This window comes from Pinus tabuliformis, chromosome 4_1, assembly GCF_031772625.1.
Source record: "Pinus tabuliformis cultivar Carrire ecotype Pingquan chromosome 4_1, CPIR1, whole genome shotgun sequence".
Classification (NCBI taxonomy): domain Eukaryota; kingdom Viridiplantae; phylum Streptophyta; class Pinopsida; order Pinales; family Pinaceae; genus Pinus; species Pinus tabuliformis.
In genome coordinates, this window is record NC_142303.1 from 590,294,352 (window position 1) to 590,318,251 (window position 23,900).

At 41.9% G+C, this 23,900-nt stretch overlaps 1 protein-coding gene across 3 annotated transcripts in view; it reads right to left on the reverse strand.

The window, feature by feature from the left end:
* The window catches only part of LOC149177348 (Cyclin/Brf1-like TBP-binding protein), a 411,187-nt gene that overhangs the window by 329,088 nt on the left and 58,199 nt on the right, over nt 1-23,900 (reverse strand). The window lies entirely within an intron of this gene.

Genomic DNA, 23,900 nt, shown 5'->3' on the forward strand with positions numbered 1-23,900 from the left:
GACAATGTACCTGAAGAACCAATTATCTCGCTGCATGCTTTGGCAGGGATTTCTTCGCCTCAAACTCTCAAAATCAGAGGTTTTACTAAGCATCGCCCAATGGTAGTCTTGATTGGTAGTGGAAGCACACATAATTTTATCCATCAAAGAGTCGTAGAAGCAGTGCATTGTTTTATCCGAGCAGTTTCTAACTTCCAGGTCCAGATTGTTGATGGGGGAACAATGAAATGTGAAAGCCGTTGTGAAAATGTCAAACTTCAAATGGGGGATTATCAGTTAAAGACCCACATGTTTGCCATACACATGGGAGGGTGCGACATTGTTCTCGATGCTGAATGGCTTCGCACACTTGGCCCAATCACAATGGATTTCCAGGAGTTATATATGAGCTTTAAGCAAAACAACCACACACATACCCTCTGCGGACTCCAGGCGGGAGCTCCCTCTATCATCAGCTCGCATCGGATGGGAAATTGTTAAAAAAGGGCCACCATGGAGTTATAGCTCAATTTAATGCCATCCAGGCCTTCGAACCCAATTCTCGTCATATTCATCCTGAGATGCAACAGATCTTAAATAACCATATACCAGTCTTTGACAAGCCTCATGAGCTTCCACCCTCGAAAGGGGAACATGATCATAGCATCACTTTGGTCCCATGGGCCCAACCACCAAATGTGCGCCCATATAGATATCCGTTTGCCCAAAAGAATGAAATAGAAAAAATAATCAAGGAGCTTTTGGAAGCAGGCGTCATTCGTCCCAGCGTTAGTCCTTGTTCATCGTTGGTGATCATGGTGCTCAAGAAAGATGAGGAATGGCGTATGTGTCCCGACTTCAGGGCCCTTAATAAGTTGACAGTCAAAGATAAATTTCCCATCCCCGTTGTCAATGATTTGCTGGATGAACTAAATGGGGCTCAATTCTTTACTAAGCTTGATCTTCGCTCAGGCTACCACCAAATTCGCATGAAAGAAGTCGACATTCCAAAGACTGCTTTCCGAACTCATGAAGGCCATTATGAGTTCCTGGTCATGCCATTCGGTCTTTGTAATGCCCCATCCACTTTTCAGAGCCTTATGAACCACCTGCTCAAACCATATCTCAGAAAAATTGTCCTTGTTTTCTTTGATGACATCCTCATCTACAGTCGCACTTGGGTCGCACATCTTCAGCATGTAGATCTGCTCTTGCAACTACTCCGCAAGCATAAATTATTTGTCAAGATGTCCAAGTGTTCTTTTGGCATGGAAGAAGTTGAGTATTTGGGCCACATTGTGGGGCGTGAAGGTGTCAGGGTGGACCCCAAAAAGATCCAGGCAATGCAGGATTGGCCTCAACCTAAGACCTTGAAGAGCCTGAGAGGATTTTTGGGTCTCACAGGCTACTATCGCAAATTTGTCCACAATTATGGTCGCATTGTGAGGCCCCTCACTCAACTCCTCAAGAAAAATTCATTCCTCTAGAATGATGAAGCACAACAGGCCTTTACAGCTCTCAAAAATGCCATGTGTTCCACTCCAGTCTTAGCACTACCCGACTTCACCAAATCTTTTGTGATTGAATGTGATGCTTCGAGTACGGGTATTGGGGCGGTCTTAATGCAGGAAGGTCGACCCTTGGCCTTCACGAGCCAACAACTAAGTGGGAAGAATCTGGGACAATCTACCTATGAGAAGGAGATGATGGCCATCTTACATGCAGTAGATACTTGGCGACCATACTTATTGGGGCAACGTTTCCAAATCTGCACAGACCATCAAAGCCTTAAATATTTTTTGAAGCAATGCCTATCCTCACCACAACAAAATAAATGGCTCGTCAAAATGTTGGGATATGATTATGAGATAATCTACAAGAAAGGGCGCGAAAATATTGTAGCAGATGCATTATCCTGCCAATTATAGGAGGAAAGTACCCTACTCACAATTTCCCTTCCCATTCCAAAATGGATTGAAGAGGCTCGCAAGGAATGGTTTTCACATCCCTGGCTCTCCCAACTCATTACTCAATTGCAGGCGGATCCAAATTCCACAACGGGCTACTCGTGGCAGGATGAGATTCTTCGCTACAAGGACAGAGTCGTAATATCACCAACATCCACCCTCAAAAGCCGCATTTTGGTGGAGTTGCACTCATCTCCCACTGCAGGACATTCAGGCTTTCAGAAGACGTATGCTCGCACTCGAAGATCATTTTTTTGGATAGGCATGAAAAAGGACATTCTTACTTTTGTAGCTGAATGCGACATCTGTCAGCGCCACAAAGGAGAAACAGTCAAATCACCAGGCACATTACAGCCATTGCCCATCCCAGCATCATTCTGGATGGAGGTTTCTATGGATTTCATTACAGGTCTTCCAAAGTCAGGAAACAAGTCAGTCATCATGGTGGTTGTGGACAAACTTTCTAAGTATGCTCATTTTTGCGCCCTACCCCACCCTTTTACACTAACTTTGGTCGCTCAATCTTTCATGGATTAGATCTTCAAATTGCATGGCATGCCCACTTCCATTGTGTCTAATCGTGACCCGGTCTTCACCAGTAACTTTTGGCAGGAACTCTTCCAGCTACAAGGCACCCAACTACAACTCAGTACTTCCTATCATCCACAAATTGATGGTCAAACTGAAGCAACCAACAAATGTCTAGAAACCTACCTTAGGTGTTTCACTTCAGAAAAGCAACATCTCTGGGTACAGTGGTTACCTCTAGTTGAATGGTGGTATAACACCAACTATCATGCCACCACCAAAATGACTCCATATGAAGCAGTTTATGGTCAACTCCCTCCTTCCCCTACTTCTTATATCAAGGGATGCTCGAAGGTACAAGTAGTGGATCAACTCCTACAGAACCGCACAACCATGCTGGCCCATCTTCGAGAGAATCTTCATCAAGCTCAAAACCGCATGAAGCAACAGGTAGATCAACATCGCTCAAAACGCCAATTTCAAGAAGGGGATCAGGTATTTTTGAGGCTGCAACCATATAAGCAAACATCACTCAAAGACAAGGGTTGTCAGAAACTATCTCCAAAATTCTACGGACCGTATCAAGTACTTCAGCGCATTGGAGAAGTTGCCTACAAGCTAGCTTTGCCACCCACTGCAAAAATCCATCCAGTTTTCCATGTCTCATGCCTCAAGAAAGTGATTGGGAACAACTGCAGAATTCAAAATAGTCTACCTGAACTGGATGAAGAAGGGTCAATCCGGCTCCAACCTGAACAGGTTCTAGACACATGAGAACGACACCTGCGTGGCCGCATGATCAAGGAAGTCCTCGTCAAGTGGAAAGACATCTCTCTGAAAGATGCAACCTGGGAACCAGCCACTATTCTTCAGCGGTTTCCGCAGCTTTAGCCTTGAGAACAAAGCTATTCTTCTGGGGGAGGGCATGTTAGGGTGCCACCCTAACCCCCTTATTTATGTAATAGGATCGAGTCATAGTTATAGTTAAGTAAAGAGTCAATAGAGCCCATATTAATAATTGTAAGTGGTTAACCCGCATTTAATGAAGGGACCACGGTTAGTTGCAAATGGGCCATGGTATTAGATAGATGGTATTAATAAGAACCATGGTATTGCCCCATGGTATTACATGTTTGAATCCTATATAAAGGATAGAGACTCCCCTCGAGGGGCATCGTGTCTTATTTTGTATTGAGCTCAACTCTATTGGAGGTTGCCCCCTCAAAGAGGCAAGTGAACATTGATTTCTGAATAATAAAATACTTCTTGTTATTTCTCATTGTTCTATGTTCTGGGTATATTTCTTCGCATATTTGGTATTCTGGTATCGTCTTGCAGGTTAAGAGCATAACAGAGTCCAAGAGACCACTTGGAATATGAAACCAAGGGTCACTTCAATGTATTATAAATATGTATCATTGTGAATAATAATGCATTCAATGTTTATCCTTCACCTCTCCTGTCTTCGCCGTGGTTGTCTTTAACACTAGGGCTTATTGAGACGAATATTAAAAGATTTCAAAGCTTGACATTGGCATCAATGACAACACCAGTCAACAAGTTTAATGCCCAAAGTTGCAAACCCCATCGTTCATTACTGAGATTTAAACTTGAATGTGAATTCTATTAAAACACCACAAGCTACCACTATTCACTTTCCGCTGATAATTTAACAAGCATACACAATTTTGGACACTTGATTTTTTGGTCAATCAAACCCTAGAAAACCCCTGAAGGGAAAACCAATTTGAAGAGGATTTTATTTTCTTTTATCTCAAAGAAATTTACAGCATAAATTACACAACAGAGGTACTTATCTCCCTCTCAATAAATCATGATCATTTCAAGCAAAAAATCGCGATTTTCGCAACACTGGTTGATGATTCCCAACTAATTGTAGTGGACCTTTCCTCATCTCCATCCACTAATGGTCCACCTATATGTACTCCTTCAAGTTCATCTACAGTTATTAGACAGTCTACTAGGACTGATGGGACTACATCATCCTCCAATCCCTCTTATTCCCAAGATGTTTCATCCAGTTTTCTGTTAAAGTTTTGAGAAATGAGCAATTAATGCTAATTTGGATTTCATCTCAACCTTGAGGTTTCCCAAATCTGTTTCTTGTGAACCATCAGCTTTATAACTGAACCTGAAATATGAATTTACAGCAGCAATATTTCACTTTTTTAACCCAATTTTTCAAGGCGGCCCACAAAATTAATACCATTCAAGTGTACTACAATATCACAAAGCTACAGCCCTTAGGGCATACTTTCCAAGCATACAACATATCTGAATTTTTTTATAACACCGAGGCATCTACCCTCTTATCATCTAAATATGTATTAAATCACTTCACCAATGCAGCACTATGTTATTTCACATCAGCATGCACAAAAAACAATGGAAAAAAATGTCTTTGTTTATCACCGGTTAACACAATATTTCTACAGATATATATATATATATATATATATATAGAGAGAGAGAGAGAGAGATATATATATATAATGAATGATGATTGATTGATAAGATTGAAGATGTTACAATGATCCCCATGAGATAAATGCATTTATTAGCCACAAGATGAATCAGTGTGTGCCCTTTGACCTTCATTAGCCTCATTATTATTAATTTTATTATTATATGTTATACTTATGCTTTTGTTTATTACATTGCCACCCCCTCAAGGAATGCTTTGTCCTCAAAGCATAGCAAATAGGATTATGCCCAGCTGAGCATGTTTCTATGATGGTATCATTTTTATGTTTGTTTCGTTTTAGGGGGTTCACTTCATTCCTACTTTCAACGTTGGTGAGTTTGCTTTGAATTGTTTGTATCATATCTTGAAGCTATGTTGCGGGGGAGCGCCCCCCCCCCCCCCTCGAACCCGCTCCCGAATCGCGCTCCGGGCGGGAGCGGCTCGGGAGCGCGCTCCCAAAATCGCTCCCGGACGGGAGCGATTTTTGGGAGCGTGTTCCCTCAAAAAAATTTGCGCTCCCTGGTCTGTTAGGAATCGATTTAGGGAGCGATCGCTCCGACGCTCCCGTAGCGATTTTTAACGCCCGGGAGCGATCGGGGAGCGATCCCTCGAACCCGCTCCCGAATCGCGCTCCGGGCGGGAGCGGCTCGGGAGCGCGCTCCCAAAATCGCTCCCGGACGGGAGCGATTTTTGGGAGCGTGTTCCCTCAAAAAAATTTGCGCTCCCTGGTCTGTTAGGAATCGATTTAGGGAGCGATCGCTCCGACGCTCCCGTAGCGATTTTTAACGCCCGGGAGCGATCGGGGAGCGATCGCTCCCCGATCGCTCCCGGGCGTTAAAAATCGCTCCGGGAGCAATTCGCGCGGGGCCGGGAGCGGGTCGGCGGAAAAAAATTCCGCGGACCCGAAAAAAAAAAAAAAAAAAAAAAAAAAAAAAAAAAAAAAAAAAATATAAAATAAAAAAAAATTGGTTTTAAAAGGCCAATGTGCCAAAACAATATTCATTGTTACTTCATTGAGCTTGAGTTTGGAGCTGGAGCAAGAGCAAAGGAGCGAAGAGCAAGTGATGAGGAGCGAGGAGCAAGTGCCAAGGAGCGAGGAGCAAGCCTACAGAGGTAAGTAACTTAGTAATTTAGTTAGTTTAGCTGGTTAGGTAGTAATTTAGTTAATTTAATTTAGCTTATTGAGTTTAAAAATCATGTATTTAAATTAAATTAATTAATCCCAATAAATTAAATTAATTTGCAGATTCAAGAATCAAAACCCTACAAACATCAAACACCATGGACTTGGCTATATTTCTTGGCATTTTCCTCTTCCTGGTCACTTTTATGGTTATTATGGTGCTGGAGAGTAGGAAATAGAGGGGCCAGCCCCAAACTGAAGAGGGGGATGAAGAAGCCGGAGAAAGTCAAATGGGTGAAAACCCCGGTGAGGAGGAGCTGGAGGAGGGTGAACTCCATTGTGGAAATATGTTAACAGGGCTGAAACAGGGAGAGGGGGTGGAACCACTAAATTTCATTGCCCCCATTGCAACACTGATTACACAGGTTCATACACCCGTGCTAGAAGACACCTCTGCGGGAAAAGGCCATGGGATGGAGAGAAACAAATAGGAATCAAAACTTGTATAGCGGTGTCACCAGCGGAGAGAGCAAAATACATAAGGGAAGAGGAGGAAGCCCAATACAGAACAAAAAAATCAAGGGGTTTCTTTGAACCAAGCTCACAATCACAAAGAACTCCTTAAGCATCCTCCCAAGGCAGTGGATATGGACATGGAGGCACAGGGTCATCATCTTTAAGGCGTAGAACCATATCAGATTTCCTTGATGAGGGGTGTAGGAATGATGTGGATTCAAAAGTTTACAGGTTTCTCTATGCATGTGGGATACCATTCAATGTTCTTCGCTCACCTTATTGGCACGAAATGGTTTCTGCCATAAATGATGCCCCTAAAGGATACAAGAGCCCTGGGTATGACAAGGCAAGAACCGTTGGCCTTGATCATGAAAAAGCAAAAATATCACATTCTTTGAATAAAATGACGAGTTCTTGGACTGACCATGGGGTGTCCATTGTATCTGATGGATGGACAAATGTAAAAGGCAAGCCATTGATAAGTGTTCTTGCTGTGTCTGTTAGTGGTCCCATCTTTCTAGCTGCACATGATTACTCAGACAAGTTCAAGACCGCCATCAACATTGCAGAAGCATTACTTGAAACAATTGAGCGTATTGGCCCATACAATGTTATCCAAGTCATCACTGATAATGCTCCTAATTGTAAGGCAGCGGGAGCAATTATTGAGGATAAATACCCCAACATATTTTGGTCTGGATGTTTGGTTCACACATTGAACCTTCTGTTGCATGATATTGTCAAAAACAAAAATGAACAATACCAATGGATTGGTAATTTGTACAAAAAAGGCAAACAAATGATAAAATTTATTACAAATCATAGCAATACCCATGGCCTTTTCCGCAGTCACTCGAGATTGGAGTTGCTGAAGATTGCGAAGACTAGATTTGGTAGCTATTACCTCACCTTCAGGCGCCTTTTGAAGGTAAGAGAGGCATTAGCTAGCATGGTATCAAGTCCACATTGGCAGGTATTAAAGGAAAGGGCTACAAATGTAGCTGACATGGCAGGTTTTGAAATGGTGGAGGAGGCCGCTCTTGATGGGCAGTTTTGGACAAGTGTGAGGCAGGTATTGGATTTCACCAAGCCAATTTATCACATGATTCGGTTTGCAGATACAGACAAACCAGTGATTGGCGAGGTGTATGAGCAAATGGATACCATGTTGGGGGAATAAAAGACATTGTTCATAATAGAGATACCAACTTGTACAAACTGATTCATGATTGTGTGTGTGAACGGTGGAATAGGCTTAACCTTCCACTACATTGCTTGGCGTATATCCTTACGCCAAAATACTACTCTACATCTTGGTTGGGCCAACCTGCAGCAGGGGGTGGGGTTAGGACCAAACCCCATTTAGATCCAGAGGTAACTAAAGGATATTTGGAAGCATTAGAAAAGTTGGTACCTGACAGGGAGGAATGTGCAGTTGTGCGCCTTGAAATAGGCAAATACTTCAGTGGCACTGGTTTGTATGGTAACTTCCATGCAATGGACGACAAAGATAAATTTGAATCTCTCACATGGTGGGAAACATATGGCGGCCACGGACTTTTGCCAAAATTGGCAAAAAAAGTTCTTTCACAGGTTGTAAATTCTTCTTCTGCAGAGAGGTGTTGGAGCACCTACAGCTATATACATAATGTGAAAAGAAACAGACTCAATGAAAACCGAGCAGAAAGCTTGGTTTATGTACACTACAACTTGAGGTTGTTGAGTCATTACTGTGATCGGGCTAATGAGGATCCCACATATAAAATTTGGGACAATCACCCAGAGGATGACAATTTGGAGGATGGCATTGTACATATTGAAGAACTAGAAGAGGAACTTGTAAGGGATGAAAATGAAGCAGCTGCAGCAGCCATGCCACCTCCACCTCCACCATCCAGTAGCAGTGCTCGAGGTCTGAGTCTTGTTCCTTTGCTATCGCCACCTCCATCTACACCCTCGCGTGGAGGTTCTAGTTCTGGTCGTCGGTCTATGCGAGAGACTCCTAGAAGACCACCACGACCTGCTTATACTCCTGGAGACTCTCGTGGCAAGGGCCACATGTAGATTTACAGTTTACTTGTCTTTTTTAGTTTCTATTAGACTTTAGTTTTCATAACTGTTGAGTTTTGAGTCCTTGACTCTTGACTCTTGACTATTTCATATCATAATGATATTTTTTGTAAACATTATATCACTGTGACAATGAAAATTTGAAGTTTGAAGTTGGGCCTTGGCAATTATAACTCATTGGTAATGATTGTGAATTATGAATATGATGCTTTGTGAAAGACTAAAGTTGTTTCATTTCATCTCATTATTCATGTTTCATTTTATAAATTTTTAACATTTCATATCATGTTAACAGTTAGAAGTTAGGACTTAGAAATATCTTCGATATTACTTCTTGTAATGGTTAATCTTAGCTCACAAGTACAACTTTGGTGATCAATGATGATAAATGTTATTGAATTTTCAATTCTGAAAGCTTGAAGTTGAAACTTTAAGATTGAATTTGATGAATCATGATTTATAAGACTCAATATGTTGCAGCTGTAATATGTATTTTACTAACTTGTGGACATGGTTGATGACGATTATAATTTCTAGATGATTGATGTGATATGGTTCAATGATCAATCTATGTTTTTTTATGTTTTTTATGTCTAATTCATCATTCTACATGTTTTTGTTGACATATATGTATCAAAAATTAAAAAATATAAAAAATATATATATTTTTAAAAAATCGCTCCCGGATTCGCTCCCAAACCGGGAGCTTCTGAAAATGGTCGCTCCCGCTCCTGTTTTCGCACCCGCTCCCCACTCCCGCTTCCGCTCCCAAGTAACATTGTCTTGAATTCTTTTGATCTGGTTGTTTAATGTAAAACCTCAATGCTTCTTGATGTAACACACCCTCTTGAAATATTTTCTTTCTTTCTTTCTTTTTTTGGGTCAAGTCTAGGGGTTTTGAATGGCGTACTCATCTTCTCCTTGGTGTAGGTCTCCTTTTTCACTTATAGTGATCCTTGAAGGACTAAATGTACTAAACCTTCTAAAGTTGTGGTGAATGTGTTGTACCTCAGGTGCCTTTTGTTAAAATTGGCAACTAGGGCCAAACTCCATGTGGGTCATCTTATTAATGGAAGTTGATATTTTTCTTGGATCCCTCTCATCGAGGTGTATGATTGATCTAAAGATCATCCGATTCCAATAAGTATTCATGGAGATATGAATTTATTTGTGTTATGGGACAATTCGTCAAAGTCGGCAAGCAACCAAATAAACCCCACTTGTGCTCAACGTTTTAGTATAAATAGAGGTGGCCTTCAAGTCATTTCAACACACTTGGGATCTCTTCCTCTCTACCTGTCTTTGGGTTTTAGTAGGAGGAGAGATCCTAAGGGATAACGCTACCCTAATCCAGAAGGCAGAAGTCGGAATAGCCAGAATTGTCGGAATTGCTGAAACTGTCCGGAACTGCCGGGAAAAGCCGAAACTGCTGAAACAGTCGGAACTGCCGAGAATAGCCAAAACTGCCAGGAACAACCAGAACAGCCGGGAAAGCTAACGCAGAGGGAAAAAGCAGGAAATGTTGGGAACTGCTGAAACTGTCGGGAGTTGTCGGAACCGCCGAAACTGCCGAAACTGTCGGGAAAAGCTGGAACTGCCGTAACTATCGGAACTACTGGGAATAGCCGAAATTACCAAAATTGCCGGAACTGCCGGGAATAGTCGGAATTGCCGGGAACAGCCGGAACTGTCGGAACGACCGGGAAAGCTGACACAGAGGGCAGAAGTCGGAACTGTCGGGAACTGTCGGAACTGCCAGGAAAGCTGACACAGAGGGCAAAAGCCGGAACTGCCAAGAACTGTCGGAACTGCCAGGAAAAGCCGGAACTGCCGGAATTGTCGGAACTGCCGGAACTACCAAAACTACTCGGAACAGCCGAAATTGCCGAAACTGCCAGAACAGCGAGAGCATCTGTCTCCGAAGGAGAGAAGCATGCAAGGGACAACTAACTAACATTGGGACAGCTGTATGGTACTTAGCAGCAAATACACCAAGCATGCAATGTTACAGCGAGCATGCAACAGCAAGCATGCAAAGGACAACAAGCATGCTAGGGACAACAAGCAAGCTAGGGACAACAAGCAATCAAGATGCAACGAGCACATAGGTTAGTATGGCAACATGGTGCAGCAATGGAACATAATGCAGTACAGTGATGGGTACAGTCATGATTAATGAAGCATGATGAAATGTAGCATAGTGATGATGGGTGCAGCATGGTGCAACACGGTGAGGTGCAGCATGATGACGAAAAGCAGCAGATTGATAGGTGAAGGAGTCACCTTAGAGAATTAGTTGAAGCAGCATGTCTTCAACTAATCTCATGTATCATCTTCTTAGAGATGATCTATGCTCTTATCTAGATAAGTCAAAGTGTTGACTTCTGTTGTAAACGTACTATCTCTCTCTCTCTCTCTCTCTGCTGAACTATTGAAGAACATATAAGAAGAATTGATCAAGGGTTTCCCCACATTGAGGTTTGTCCCTGGCTAGCGCCACATCTTGTGTCCTCTTGTCTTGGCTTGTCTTCTGCGATTTATGTTTATGTTCTATCTGCAATTTACTTTAATGCTGATGTGATTGCTAATCTGGAAAAGATATTGAGCTAACTGTGAAAATTGAAATAAATTGCTCTAAGCATAGAACATAATTAAACTTAACACCTTTTGTGTTGGGCAGCGCATAAGCATAGACTTTAGAACCCTTTATTAGGTCTGACTGGGCTGTAGTGCAACCTACTTCTATAATTGATGGTATGTGCTATGAATTTCTCTTCGGTCTTCGAGGTGTCTCTCGGTAGTATTAGTGAGGTGTTCCCTCTTTTCCCTAAGTCATGACCCACGGGAAAGGATCAAGGGAGGTCTATGTTGAGAAATCTAGGGGTAGCTAGATTAGGTGATTTCTCTTCCTTTGATAACTGCTTGTGGTGAATTTTACTTAACTTGATTAGCTTCTCTTTTACTTGATTATTATTAGTGTTGTCTATCATCAAACAGCTACCAAACAATGAAGATCAATGAGACAAGGAGACATAAAATGTAGGTTGTCAGCCAGGGCCTAAACCTCTCCTCTTGAGAGGAAAACCCACAAGAACTCTTATCTTCTTCTAGAACTTCAAATGAAGAATTCCAAGACCTAAGACCCTTTTCAAAGTCCCATCCAAGACCAAGCAATCCTTCCTCCTTGATGAGCTTTCCTTCTCGCAACTTCTATAGCAACTTCGACCCCAACAGTTTCTTTTGCAACTTCTATAGCAACTTCGACCCCAACAGTTTCTTTTGCAACTTCGACCCCCAGCAGCTTCTTCTGCAGAAACCCTAGCTCTTGCATGTGTGGGAAAGATGGTGATTTCTTCCTCTTTTCTCCTTCGCTTGAATTGATCCTTTCTTCTTGGAAACTCGGCTTGCAAAGTATGCCAATTGATGCCCTAACTTGACTTCTGCAATTCAGTCTTAGCTACTGCAATAGGTGCCCTAGTTTTCTCGCACATGTGAAAGAAATAGCCCAAAAACAGTTCCAAAATTTTGCTTTCTTCTTCCTCTTCTAGATCTCCACTTCTTCACACCTTTTTGGTCTCTTTTTCTTGCTTGATCGAATCTCTTGTGTGAGTGAGTGAGTGTGCTTCAAGTGAGGTCGAAGTCTCTAATATATAGGCTTCTCTTCTAGGTTGAATTGTTGCTTGGAGGCCGACTTGTCCTCTCATGAAAGCCGACTTGATCTTTGCTTGTTGACAAGGTCTTGGAGGGTCTATTTGAAATTTTAAATTTTTCTTTACAATATACAACATGTCCGAAAGGATCTTCCATACATGACAATGACTCAATTGACTTGTTGACTTAATGACAAGCCCTAGAAGCACTCAATGGTTGCTTGACCTAAAAAAAATAACCTTGAGCATGAAACCCATGCATCAAGAATGACAATAATAAATTTATTTTTCTTCTTTACATCAAATACATAAAATCATGATTACATGTGTCATTATGAAGACCGAACTTAGTTAAATATTTCAATAGTCTACCCATTCCTTCTCATATGCACCTTCATCGTAGAAGTGTTTTCATCACCCTCGGGCTCTATCTACTCAACCTGTTTATTTACATATATCAGAGCCTCCCTTTTGTTTGTGGATCCTAACTTTATCTGCTCGATTGTGGCATTGGCAAGGATAGTTTAGTTGTAATCTTTGGTTTCTAAAATCATTGGAAGAGAATGCGCCTACAGAAGTCACACCTAACACATCAAAGTTATGATCTCTGCTGAGCAATGCTAAATATCAACATTGCAACATTATTGTCATGTTGTATTTCCCATTTTGCATCTCTTATGGGCAAGGTACCTAATGTCACTTAAAACTAGATTCAATCATGGATAGTACAGGTTGTAAGCAAACCAAAACTAAAATAAATGTCAATGGTGAAGATAATTTGGTTGTACTCTTCGGTCTCTAGCATCCTTGTTTTGGAAATGGCAAAAATATTGTTCAATTTTATTTTATTGAAGCGGATATGCCTACAGGAGTTACACCCTGTGGTGAGCTACATGCACAACGCATTTTGTGCATCCTTAACATTAAGAGTTGGTAACATATTGTCGAATACAGGATCTAGCATGGTTGTCACTGTGAGTGTAAGAATTCCAAATGTTGGTGCAAATCCTATACTTTCAATAATAACAAATCATATGCTTCACATGAGATGCTCTCACAAACAACTTAACAACCATGATGAGATGACAAATGGGGTAACGGCGACATCTTATGTTCCACTACTAGCATATAAAGATATCAAGCCAGGCGGCGGTAAAAGCCCGCATGAGATTGTGCTGGATGTGGTGATCTACGCTTCTACACCGAACCCTTATGGGTGCCCTACCATGTGGCTGAATGGTAGAAAATCCCAATGGCTAAGGATGCAAACATAGAAATTGTACCACGTTGGTACCCATTTGCCCTTGTCCCATAGACTCGAATAAGAAACTCGAGGTGTCTCTACCATCTTAGCTTACCAAGCACCAATAAGCAAGCACTCGTGTTAGGTGATCCGAAAATATGCAACAGTAGAGTGGTATCAAGTTTCCATTCTTGGATATCTCCACAAAAATCACATAATTTGATGATGAAGCAGGATAAGAAGGAAGAGGTTAAGCCATCATTGTGAGGGTATCAGTGGCTCTAGTCGCAGACAGGGCAATCACATGGCCCTTAGGAAAAACATGAGCACTGTTGACTCTTAATGACCTTCAATTGCCTACTCCTGAAGGTGGAAGAAGAAAAAGCGAAGGGCAGAAGAGATTTGATATCGCTGCTCCTTATTCTGCCATGATATGTTTGCCCAAGGGAATCCGCATCAAGCATTCCATCTTAACCAGGTTAAATGTGAATGCTAATGGCCACTATTCATTCAAATCAAAAGGATAGCCCTATCATTTTGTATTTCGCCTGTCAATCTAGGTCTAGTTTCTCTAGATACGCAGCTTCCTCCACGGGTTCGTTGGTTAAAATTCAGAAACGAAATTTGGGAGGAAACAATTCATAGAATTGTAGATTCCTATATGATAAGAATTTTAGTTGACAGCCACAGGAAATATCCTATGTGACATAGGGACGAATGTTCTAGACAGTTGTGCGCATGATACATATTCAATCAAAAGGGAAACAATGGAAGTGAACGCATGATCAATAAAAGTTAGCGAAGGTTGATCGCCAGAGAACAAAATTTACAATGCTATGACAGAGATCAGTTTCCTCTAACTTTAACAGGTGCAAGTGGTTGCAAGCAACATATTGTTACTAACTAGAAACTTACACATTTGATGCACTGCAGAGAATACCCAGATTTACAACATTTTCAAAGCTTTTAACAAAGCAAAGGGATACTTATCTCAATAAAAAAATGGCAACTGAAGTCAGGACTAAGCTTTTCCTCCCAACCATAGATGCCTGCAACCCAACTGTCACCCCCAAGCCTGATTCCTGGGCTTGCAAGGGCTGCTCAAGGGCAAAGACCAGGCGGTCAAATTCCAGAGTTCTGGTAACTGGAATTCTTCCCCCGCCCTAAATGGAAACTCCCTCCAATTCGTGTCTTCTCTTCCCTGGGCTCTCCTAACCCGTCTCCCCTTTTTTTATCTTTTTTTCTTCATTTTTGGTTGGGTCTTTTCCACCAATCATGATTCATATGAAGCCAAATTATAGTTTAGTTTCAGATTTTCTTTTAAGGTTGTTAGCCTTGTCATCATTGGTTGGCCTGCCTAATCTTGTAAGCCAATCATCATCATACAACTTGCCCTTTTTGCTTCCCATGTGTCAATATTCATGGCTTGATAGAAGAAATCAATTATTCCCCTAGCAGCCCCCCGAATGCCCTAGAATCAGTGTCCCTTGCCTCAGCCCTTATGCCTATATTTTCAACCTTCAAATTTTACAATCCTATATGCTGAAAAAAAAAAAAAATTAATTAGGGTTGTCACACTTAATAACATACATTCCTTTCTTCCACTGTTGTAAGTTTGTCTATGCTTGCATTTTTCTTATTGATTGTACTTCACATTCCTTGTGATGGGAACTTTTAACCTCATATAACTTATAATGTTGTAATTTATGCATCATGGTTACAAATAGAATTGTAAGTTTTTGTTCCTCTTTTTTGGAACCTGAACCTTATCAGCCTTCCTAAGATGACGCAAAATTCAATGCTTGTATTTGGTTCCTCTGGTAATAGTTTCTTTTTGAGAAACTTCTTCATTTCTACTATGTGATGTGAATAAGATTCATGCTAATGATGACTTTAGAAATGCTTTGTTATTAATTGTCAATCTTTTGATTTTGATTTCATTGCATTTTGTTTCACCCCGATTTCCTTCACGGTTTGTGCAAAAATCCATCTTAATGGAGGATTATCCTTAATTAAAGGTTCCACTATAAACTCATCTCATCTTCCTACTAGTAGATCAATCCCTTCTCTGTGGTCATTAGGTATTGTTGACACTTTGTCCTTATCGAACTCTGAATTACACCTGATAGTGATTTTGTTCACTAGATTCAAGATTTTTACTTTTCAACTATTTTCAGATAATGTAGCGAATTGTCTTCACATAGATGTCCAAGAATCCATCCCCTATCACACCTGCAACAATAATTTCCTTCTTTATTAATTCTAGCCATCATCTTTCAAACTCTTCAATTAACTTATCAATTATGTTGCCCATAACTTCAATTAAGTTGTCAACTTTATACACAAATTACATCTGCCCCTCTCCTAACTCTTGGTGACTTCTCAATCTGATCCATAATTTTGTAGCATTTTTAGCTTCATCCTCATAATGGTGGACATCTATTTGCACTTCTGTTAAAATTGGCAACTAGGGCCAAACTCCATGTGGGTCATCTTATTTATGGCCGTTGATATTTTTCCTTTATTCCTCTTGTCGAGAGGTGTAGGATTGATCTAACGATCATCCGGTTCCGACAAGTATTTATGGAGATATGAATTTATTTGTATTTACTTAACAAATTGTCAAGGTCGGCGAGCAGCTAAATGTGTGGCACACATGCCCAACACATCATATAAGTACAAGTGAGGTTGAGTCATTATTCACTCATCTCATCTCAACTCATCTTCTCTCTCCTCATCTCATTGGGCCAGCGAAGGAGCAACTTCTCTCACACGTGCAAGAAGGACGCATTTTCTGTTTAGGGCAGCGTTGACTGATTTTAGGGCAGCATTGACTTTCTAGGCAGCATTGACCAAGTGTTGGGCTGTTTTGTGAAGCATTGACCAAGGGTTGACCTGCGCATGTTGTTTGGGTGCTGCGTTGACCAGCGTTGACTGGTTAGGGCTGACCGCAGACTGCTGATCTTTGACTGTTGTTTTGACCGTTGACCAAGGGTTGTTTTGGGCTGCCAAAGTTTGTTGTTGAAGACCGAGTTCTTCAAGGTTGACTAGAGGTCAATCTGAGGTTGTTTGACTAAATTTGACTTTGCTGATTTAGGGTTTGCTGCTGCTGTCATAAAATTACAGATTTCTGAATTTGTAGTATTTCTCTTTGCTGAACTATTGAAGATTAAAGAAGAATTGATCAAAGGGTTTCCCTGCATTAGGGATTGTCCCTAGCTAGCTGCAACATCTTGTGTCTCTTCTCTTGACTTGTTTTCTGTCAATCTATTAATGTTCTATCAGCGTTTTCTTTATGTTTATGTGATTGCTTAACAGTGGCTAATAAGAAGAAATCGAAGTAAACTGCACTAAGCATAGAACATACCATAAATTAACATGGTATCAGCGTTGAGGTGAAGACAAAGCCCAAGCCCAAGCAAGAGCAAGAGCAATCACTGAAGACTGTTGAAGCAATCTCAAAGACTTCATGGGGTCCTCATCACACTTACCCGCTGAAGACAAGCCCTGTCAGAAGTCTGACTATCACGGATGGAAGATGTCTCTCGATCTGGCATTAAAAGAGCAAGAAGTGTTGGACCATGTGAGAGGCAGAATCGTTGAGCCTGCATCAAATGCATTTGTTGCCGCTAGGAACAAGTGGACCAGGGGAGAAGTCAAAGCAAAGAAGATCATCCGGGACTCTATCGACAAGCGCCTAGTGGCCTATGTATCCGAGCTAACCACCCCCAAGGAAATCTACGATAGACTAGTAAGCTTATTTAAAGTTAATGATGCAAATCAAGTTTTGTTCCTTAGAAATAAGCTGAAGGAAATTAAGAAGGGAAAAGATGAGAGTATGCAAGCATACTTCTTAAGGATCACCGAGATCAAGAATGATCTCCTATCAATTGGGGAAGTCGTTCTTGACAAGGAATGACTATCACAACTCTCGGAGGGCTCCCATTTGAATGGTATATATTCAAAACCAGTCTTCTCAACAAAAATGTAATCCTAGGATTTGAGGAACTGATGGCGAGATGCATTCAAGAAGAAACAAGGATGGAAGAGCAGGAAATGCTTGCACTTAGAGGAAATCCCGCTACATTCTCCTCTCATGCTAAAAGGAGAAACAATTCCGGGGCTAAATCTAAAGGAAAGGTCAGACCGAAGGGTGGAAGAAAAGGAAGATGTTACAATTGCAACAAAATGGGCCACTATGCAAGGGAGTGCCCTGATAAAAAGGACTCACATCATGACGATGATCAAAATCACTCCCGAGGCAATCAAAGGAATGGCAGGTTCAATGGCAAAAGGAATGTCAGAAATCAAGGAAGTGGTCAACCCTCCAAGAAGGCAAGAAACTCCAGGTATGAATCTAATGTTGTTAATAATAAGCAAGATGAATATTATCTACCAGCGGCCTTCTCTACTACTTCTCCCCTAGACTCGCTGGGAAATTGGCTTATTGATAGTGGTGCCTCAAGGAACTTCACTAGTTACAAAGAAGTTCTCTCTAATCTGATAGAGAAGGAGACAATGTCACTCTTCAATTGTATCAGGGTAATACAATTCATTTACAAGAAGTCCTATATGTACCTGATCTCAAAAGGAACCTAGTGTCCATTTCGGCAATGGAAGACAAAGGATACAAGGTGGCCTTCATCGATGGCAAGGTACGTGTATGGAAAAAGAATTTTAAAGATGCTTTCACTCTTGGGTTTCGAGTTGATTCATTATATCAGGTCGGAAGAAGTCCGTTTGGTGTCATGTCTTGTGACGCATCTCTTCAGTCTGAACTATGGCATCGGAGGTTTGCTCCCCTTCATTATAAAGCGCTACCCGATGTGAGACAAATGGTTACAGGGATGCCCGAGGTCAAAGTAGAGCAAGAAGGTGTATGTCCGGGATGTGCTGCAGTGTTAAAATTGGCAACTAGGGCCAAACTCCATGTGGGTCACCTCATTTATGGAAGCTAATATTTTTCCTAGATTCCTCTTGTTGAGAGGTGTAGGATTGATCTAAAGATCATCCGATTCCGACAAGTATTTATAGAGATATGAATTTATTTGTATTTACTTGACAAATTGTCAAGGTCGGCCAGCAGTTAAATGTGTGGCACACATGCCCAGTGAATCATATAAATACAAGAGAGATTGATTCATTTTCTCATCATCTCATCTCACTCATTCTTCTCTCTCTCCTTAGCTTTGGGTTATACGAGGAGCAGCTCACACGTGGGAAGGAGGACGCAGAAAGGAGGACGCTAAAGATGTTGAAGGTCTCTTTGACCTACGTTGACCAAGCGTTGACTCATCAAGAGTGTGGTTTTGGTGTGGCTACCTCTCCTAGGCAGGCCGCAGATTTTGGCACAAAAATCGAGGCAATCTGTCCACAGGTTTGACCAGCCTTGACTGCCCTAGTTTTGGGCAATAGGTTGACTTCAGTCAACAGCAATTTGATTGTGTTTTTGGGGTTGTTCAAGGGCTATTTCTTCAGGCTGTTCGAGGGCTAGTTGACCAGAAATTGAACAAGCATATTGGAGGTCAATTTCAACTCATTTGACCAAGTTTGACTTCGCTGATCTAGGGTTTGTTGTTGCTAATATAAAATTACAGAATCCTGATTTTGTACTATTTCTCTTTGCTGAACTATTGAAGATAAAAGAAGATTTGATCAAAGGGTTTCCCCGCATTAGGGTTTGTCCCTGGCTAGCCGCCACATCTTGGGTCTCGTCTTTGCTTGTTTTTTGTTGATCATTTAATGTTCTATTTGCGCTTTACTTAATGTATATGTGATTGCTAATATGTGGCTAATAAGAAGAAAAGAATTAAAATGCTCTAAGCATAGAACATACCATAATTTAAAATGGTATCAGAGCTGAGGTGAAAACAAAGCCCAAGCAAGAGCAAGAGCAATCATCGAATAAAAGTTGGCAAGGCTATCCTAAAAACTTCATGGGGTCCTCAACACTCTTCCCCGCCGAAGACAAGCTCCGTGAGAAGTCTAACTATCACAGATGGAAGATGTCTCTTGATATGACTTTAAAAGATCAGGAAGTGTTGGACCATGTGAGAGGCAATGTTGTTGCGCCTCCATCAAATGCATCTGCTACTGCCAAAATCAAGTGGTCCAAGGGAGAAGTCAAAGCAAGGAAGATCATCAGGGACTCTATCGACAAGCACCTGGTGGCCTATGTTTCCGAGCTGACAACCTCCAAGGAAATCTACAATAGACTAATGAGTTTATTTAAAGTTGATGATGCAAATCAAGTTATGTTCCTTAGAAATAAGCTGAAGGAAATTAAGAAGGGAAAAGATGAGAGTATGCAAGCATATTTCTTAAGGATCACCGAGATCAAGAATGATCTCCTATCTATTAGGGAAGTAGTTCCTAACAGGGAAATGACAATCACAACTCTTGGAGGACTGCCACCTGAATGGTATATATTCAAGACTACTCTTCTCAACAATAATGTCATCCCAGGATTTGAGGAATTGATGGCTAGATGTATTCAAGAAGAGACAAGGATGGAAGAGCAAGAAATGCCCGCACTTAAAGGGCATCCCTCTGCCTTTTCTTCTCATGCTAAAAGAAGAAATAATTCTAAGGCTAAATCCAAAGGAAAGGCTGGACCAAAGGGTGGAAAAAAAGGACGATGTTACAACTGCAATAAAATGGGCCACTATGCGAGGGAGTGCCCTAATAAAAGGGACTCACACCATGACGATGACCAAAATCACTCTCAAGGCAATCAAAGGAATGGCAGGCCCAATGGCAGAGGTAAAAGAAATGCCAGAAATCAAGGAAAAGAACAACCCTTCAAGAAGCCAAGAAACTCCAAGTATGAATCTAACGTTATTAACAATAAGCAAGATGAATATTGTCTACCAGCGGCTCTCTCTACTACTGCTCCCCCGGACACGCTGAGAAACTGGCTTATTGCTAGTGGTGCCTCGAGGCACTTCACTGGTTTCAAAGAAGCTCTCTCTAATCTGATAGAGAAGGAGACCAACCTGGAAATTGTTCTTGGGGACAACGCAAAATATCCCGTGAAAGGCATAGGGAATGTCACTCTTCAATTGAATCAAGGTAATACAATCCATTTGCAATAAGTCCTATATGTACCTGATCTCAAAAAGAACTTGGTGTTCGTTTCGGCAATGGAAGACAAAGGCTACAAGGTAACCTTCATCAATGGCAAGGTACGTGTATGGAAAAAGAATTTTAAAGAAGCTTTCACTCTTGGGTTTCGAGTCGATTCATTATATCAGGTCGGAGAAAGTCCGTTGGGTGTCATGTCTTGTGACCCATCACTTCAACCCGAACTATGGCATCGGAGGTTTGCTCACCTTCATTACAAAGCTCTACCCAATGCAAGACAACTGGTGACAGGGACGTCCGAGTTCCAAGTAGAGATAGAAGGTGTATGTCCAGGATGTGCCGAAGGGAAGCTTAAAAGGGGACCATTCCCCTCAAGCCTAAGCAAGACCTCTGATATATTGCAGTTGGTTCACTCAAACATATCTGGTATGATGCCTGTGAACTCCTTGGGAGGATATTTATATTACCTCACTTTTACAGATGACTGTTCTCACAAGACTTGGATATACTTCTTGAAAAGGAAGGATGAAGTGTTCACTTGGTTTCGTCACTTCAAAGCCTTGATCGAGAATCAAACCGAAAAGAAAATCAAGATCTTAAGGACTGATAATGGGACTGAGTATGAATCCAATGAGTTCCATGACTTTTGCAAACACGCTGGCATTAAGAGGGAGACTACAACACCATATACTCCTGAGGAGAATGGCGTGGCGGAAAGGAAGAATCGTACGATTGTGGAAGTTGTCTGTGCTATGCTTCACGATCAAAGACTTCCGAAGTTTCTATGGGCCGAAGCTGTGAATACCACCGTATATGTGGAAAACTGATGCTCTCATCAAGCATTGGGTTCCAAGACTCCCGAATAGATGTTCACTGGTAAGAAACATGACGTATCTCATTTTAGAATTTTTGGAATTCCGGTATATTTTCATGTGCCGAAGGAAAAGAGGAATAAATTGGGTGCATCTGAAAAGAAAGGAATCTTTGTGGGCTATAGCAAAAACTCTAAGGGCTATAGAATCTATGTCGCTGGTCAAAGGGAAATCGAGATTAGCCATGATGTCACCTTTGACAAAGATATGGCTCTTAGCAAAGTTGACAATCTTCCTACTCAAAGCGGATCTAAAGAAGCTAACACCAAGGAACCAAGGGAAAAGGTAGATGAGACAATGCCCGATGTGGAAGAACCTATGGATCCCCCTCCGCAAGAGCCTTCCTCTTCTAGGAAGAGGCCTTCATGGCTAAGGGGGACACTTGATGATGCTGAAGGGCACGTTGCACCCAGGGGAACCTTCCGAGAAAGTAAGTAGCCGACCAGGTATCAGGGATACTTGACCATCACGAGCACGATCATCCAAAATGAGCCTTTGTCATTCGCAGAAGTTGTCAAGCATAAAGTATGGAAGGATGCTATGACTGAGGAATATGAGTCCATCATAAAAAACGATGTCTGGGATGTGGTCCCCAGACCCCAGGACAAAGCAGTTGTCACTTCAAAATGGCTTTACAAGATAAAGCATGCAGTTGATGGAAGTGCGGAAAAGTATAAGGCTCGTTTTGTCGCTCGTGGCTTCTCTCAGAAGGAAGGTATAGACTATGACGAGATATTTGCACCTGTTGCCCGATATACCACCATCCGCTCGATCATAGCCCTTGTTGCTTCGCAAGGATGGAACCTACATCAAATGGATGTCAAGACCGCGTTCTTGCATGGTTCGATCAAAGAGGAGGTCTATGTGGAGCAACCCGAAGGATTTGAGATTCATGATCGAGAATCTCACGTGTGCAGATTGAAGAAAGCCCTCTATGGGCTAAAGCAGGCACCCCGAGCGTGGTATGAGAGGATCGATAGCTACCTGATGAAGCTGGGATTCACTAGGAGTGAAGCTAACCCTAACCTTTACTTTAAGGTTGAAGATGACAAACCTCTCATGTTGGTGTTGTACGTTGACGACCTCTTTCTAAAAGGTGCAGACCCTCTCATTCCCAAATGTAAGAGGGAGTTGGCTTCTGAGTTCGAGATGAAAGACCTGGGACTAATGCACTATTTCCTAGGACTGGACGTTTGGCAGAAACCAGGGGAGATTTTCCTATCTCAAGGAAAATATGTGGTGAAAATATTGGAGAGATTCGGTATGGTGGATTGCAAGCTCGTGACTACCCTGATGGAGCTTGACTTCAAGAAGTTAAGTGGTAGTGTTGCCGGACCTGTTTTACGAAATGCTATCGAGTATCGTCAACTCGTTGAAGCATTGATGTTCTTGGTGAACTCTCGTCCAGATATATGCTTTGCAGTCAACACGTTGAGTCAAAATATGGTTGAGCCTCACCACACACATTGGATTGGTGCCAGGAATCCGTTGAGATATCTTCGTGGCACAATCACTCATGAGTTGAGATACACTGCCGGAGATGTGAGCCTACTTGGATATACCAATGTTGATTGGGCGCGTAGTGTGGTGGACCGAAAGAGCACCTTCAGTGGGAAAGGTCAAACTCTTGACTTTCCGAGAATGACTTGGTGTCGTTCAGAGACCCTCTTATGAGGGTCGAGTATGATGTATTGAGCTCTGGGAGCTCTAGGGGGGCGCGGGGTACTTCTTGGAGCAACATGCGACCACAGGGTGACTCACCATCCCCTGGTGGTGCACTATGTATAGGGTGAAAGGTTCAACCTTCCCCTATGACACCTCGTGGCGACTGTAGGACAGGATAATTAGTTCTCTTGTGGGCCAGGATGATTAGTTCTCTGTGGCGACTATGGAACGGGATGATTAGTTCTCCTATGGGCCAGGATGATTAGTTCTCCGTGGCGACTATGGAAAAGGATGATTAGTTCTCCTGTGGGCCAGGATAATTAGTTCTCCCGTGGCGATTGTTAAACAGGATGATTCGTTCTCCTGTGGACAAGATGATTAGTTCTCCTGTCGAGGCATCCTACCCATCTAGTCTGGGACTCATGGGAAGTACCTCTCATCTGATCAATGAGTAGGGAAATGGGATTAGGGACCATTAGTAGTACTATCGATGGATGCATCGTTGTATCTATTGTACTCCCTATGCTAAGATGACCTCCATTGGTCTGGGATCAATGATATTGATCAGTGAGAGTGGTATGACACACTTTGAGACTGACTTCGAGCCAGTGAAGGATGGTATGATACATCCTCGATCATTTCTTCTACTTCATAGTTTGAGCAGAGCAGAGCATAGCAAAGTAGGGCAAAGCAGTGCAGGGCAATGCATTTGATGGCTG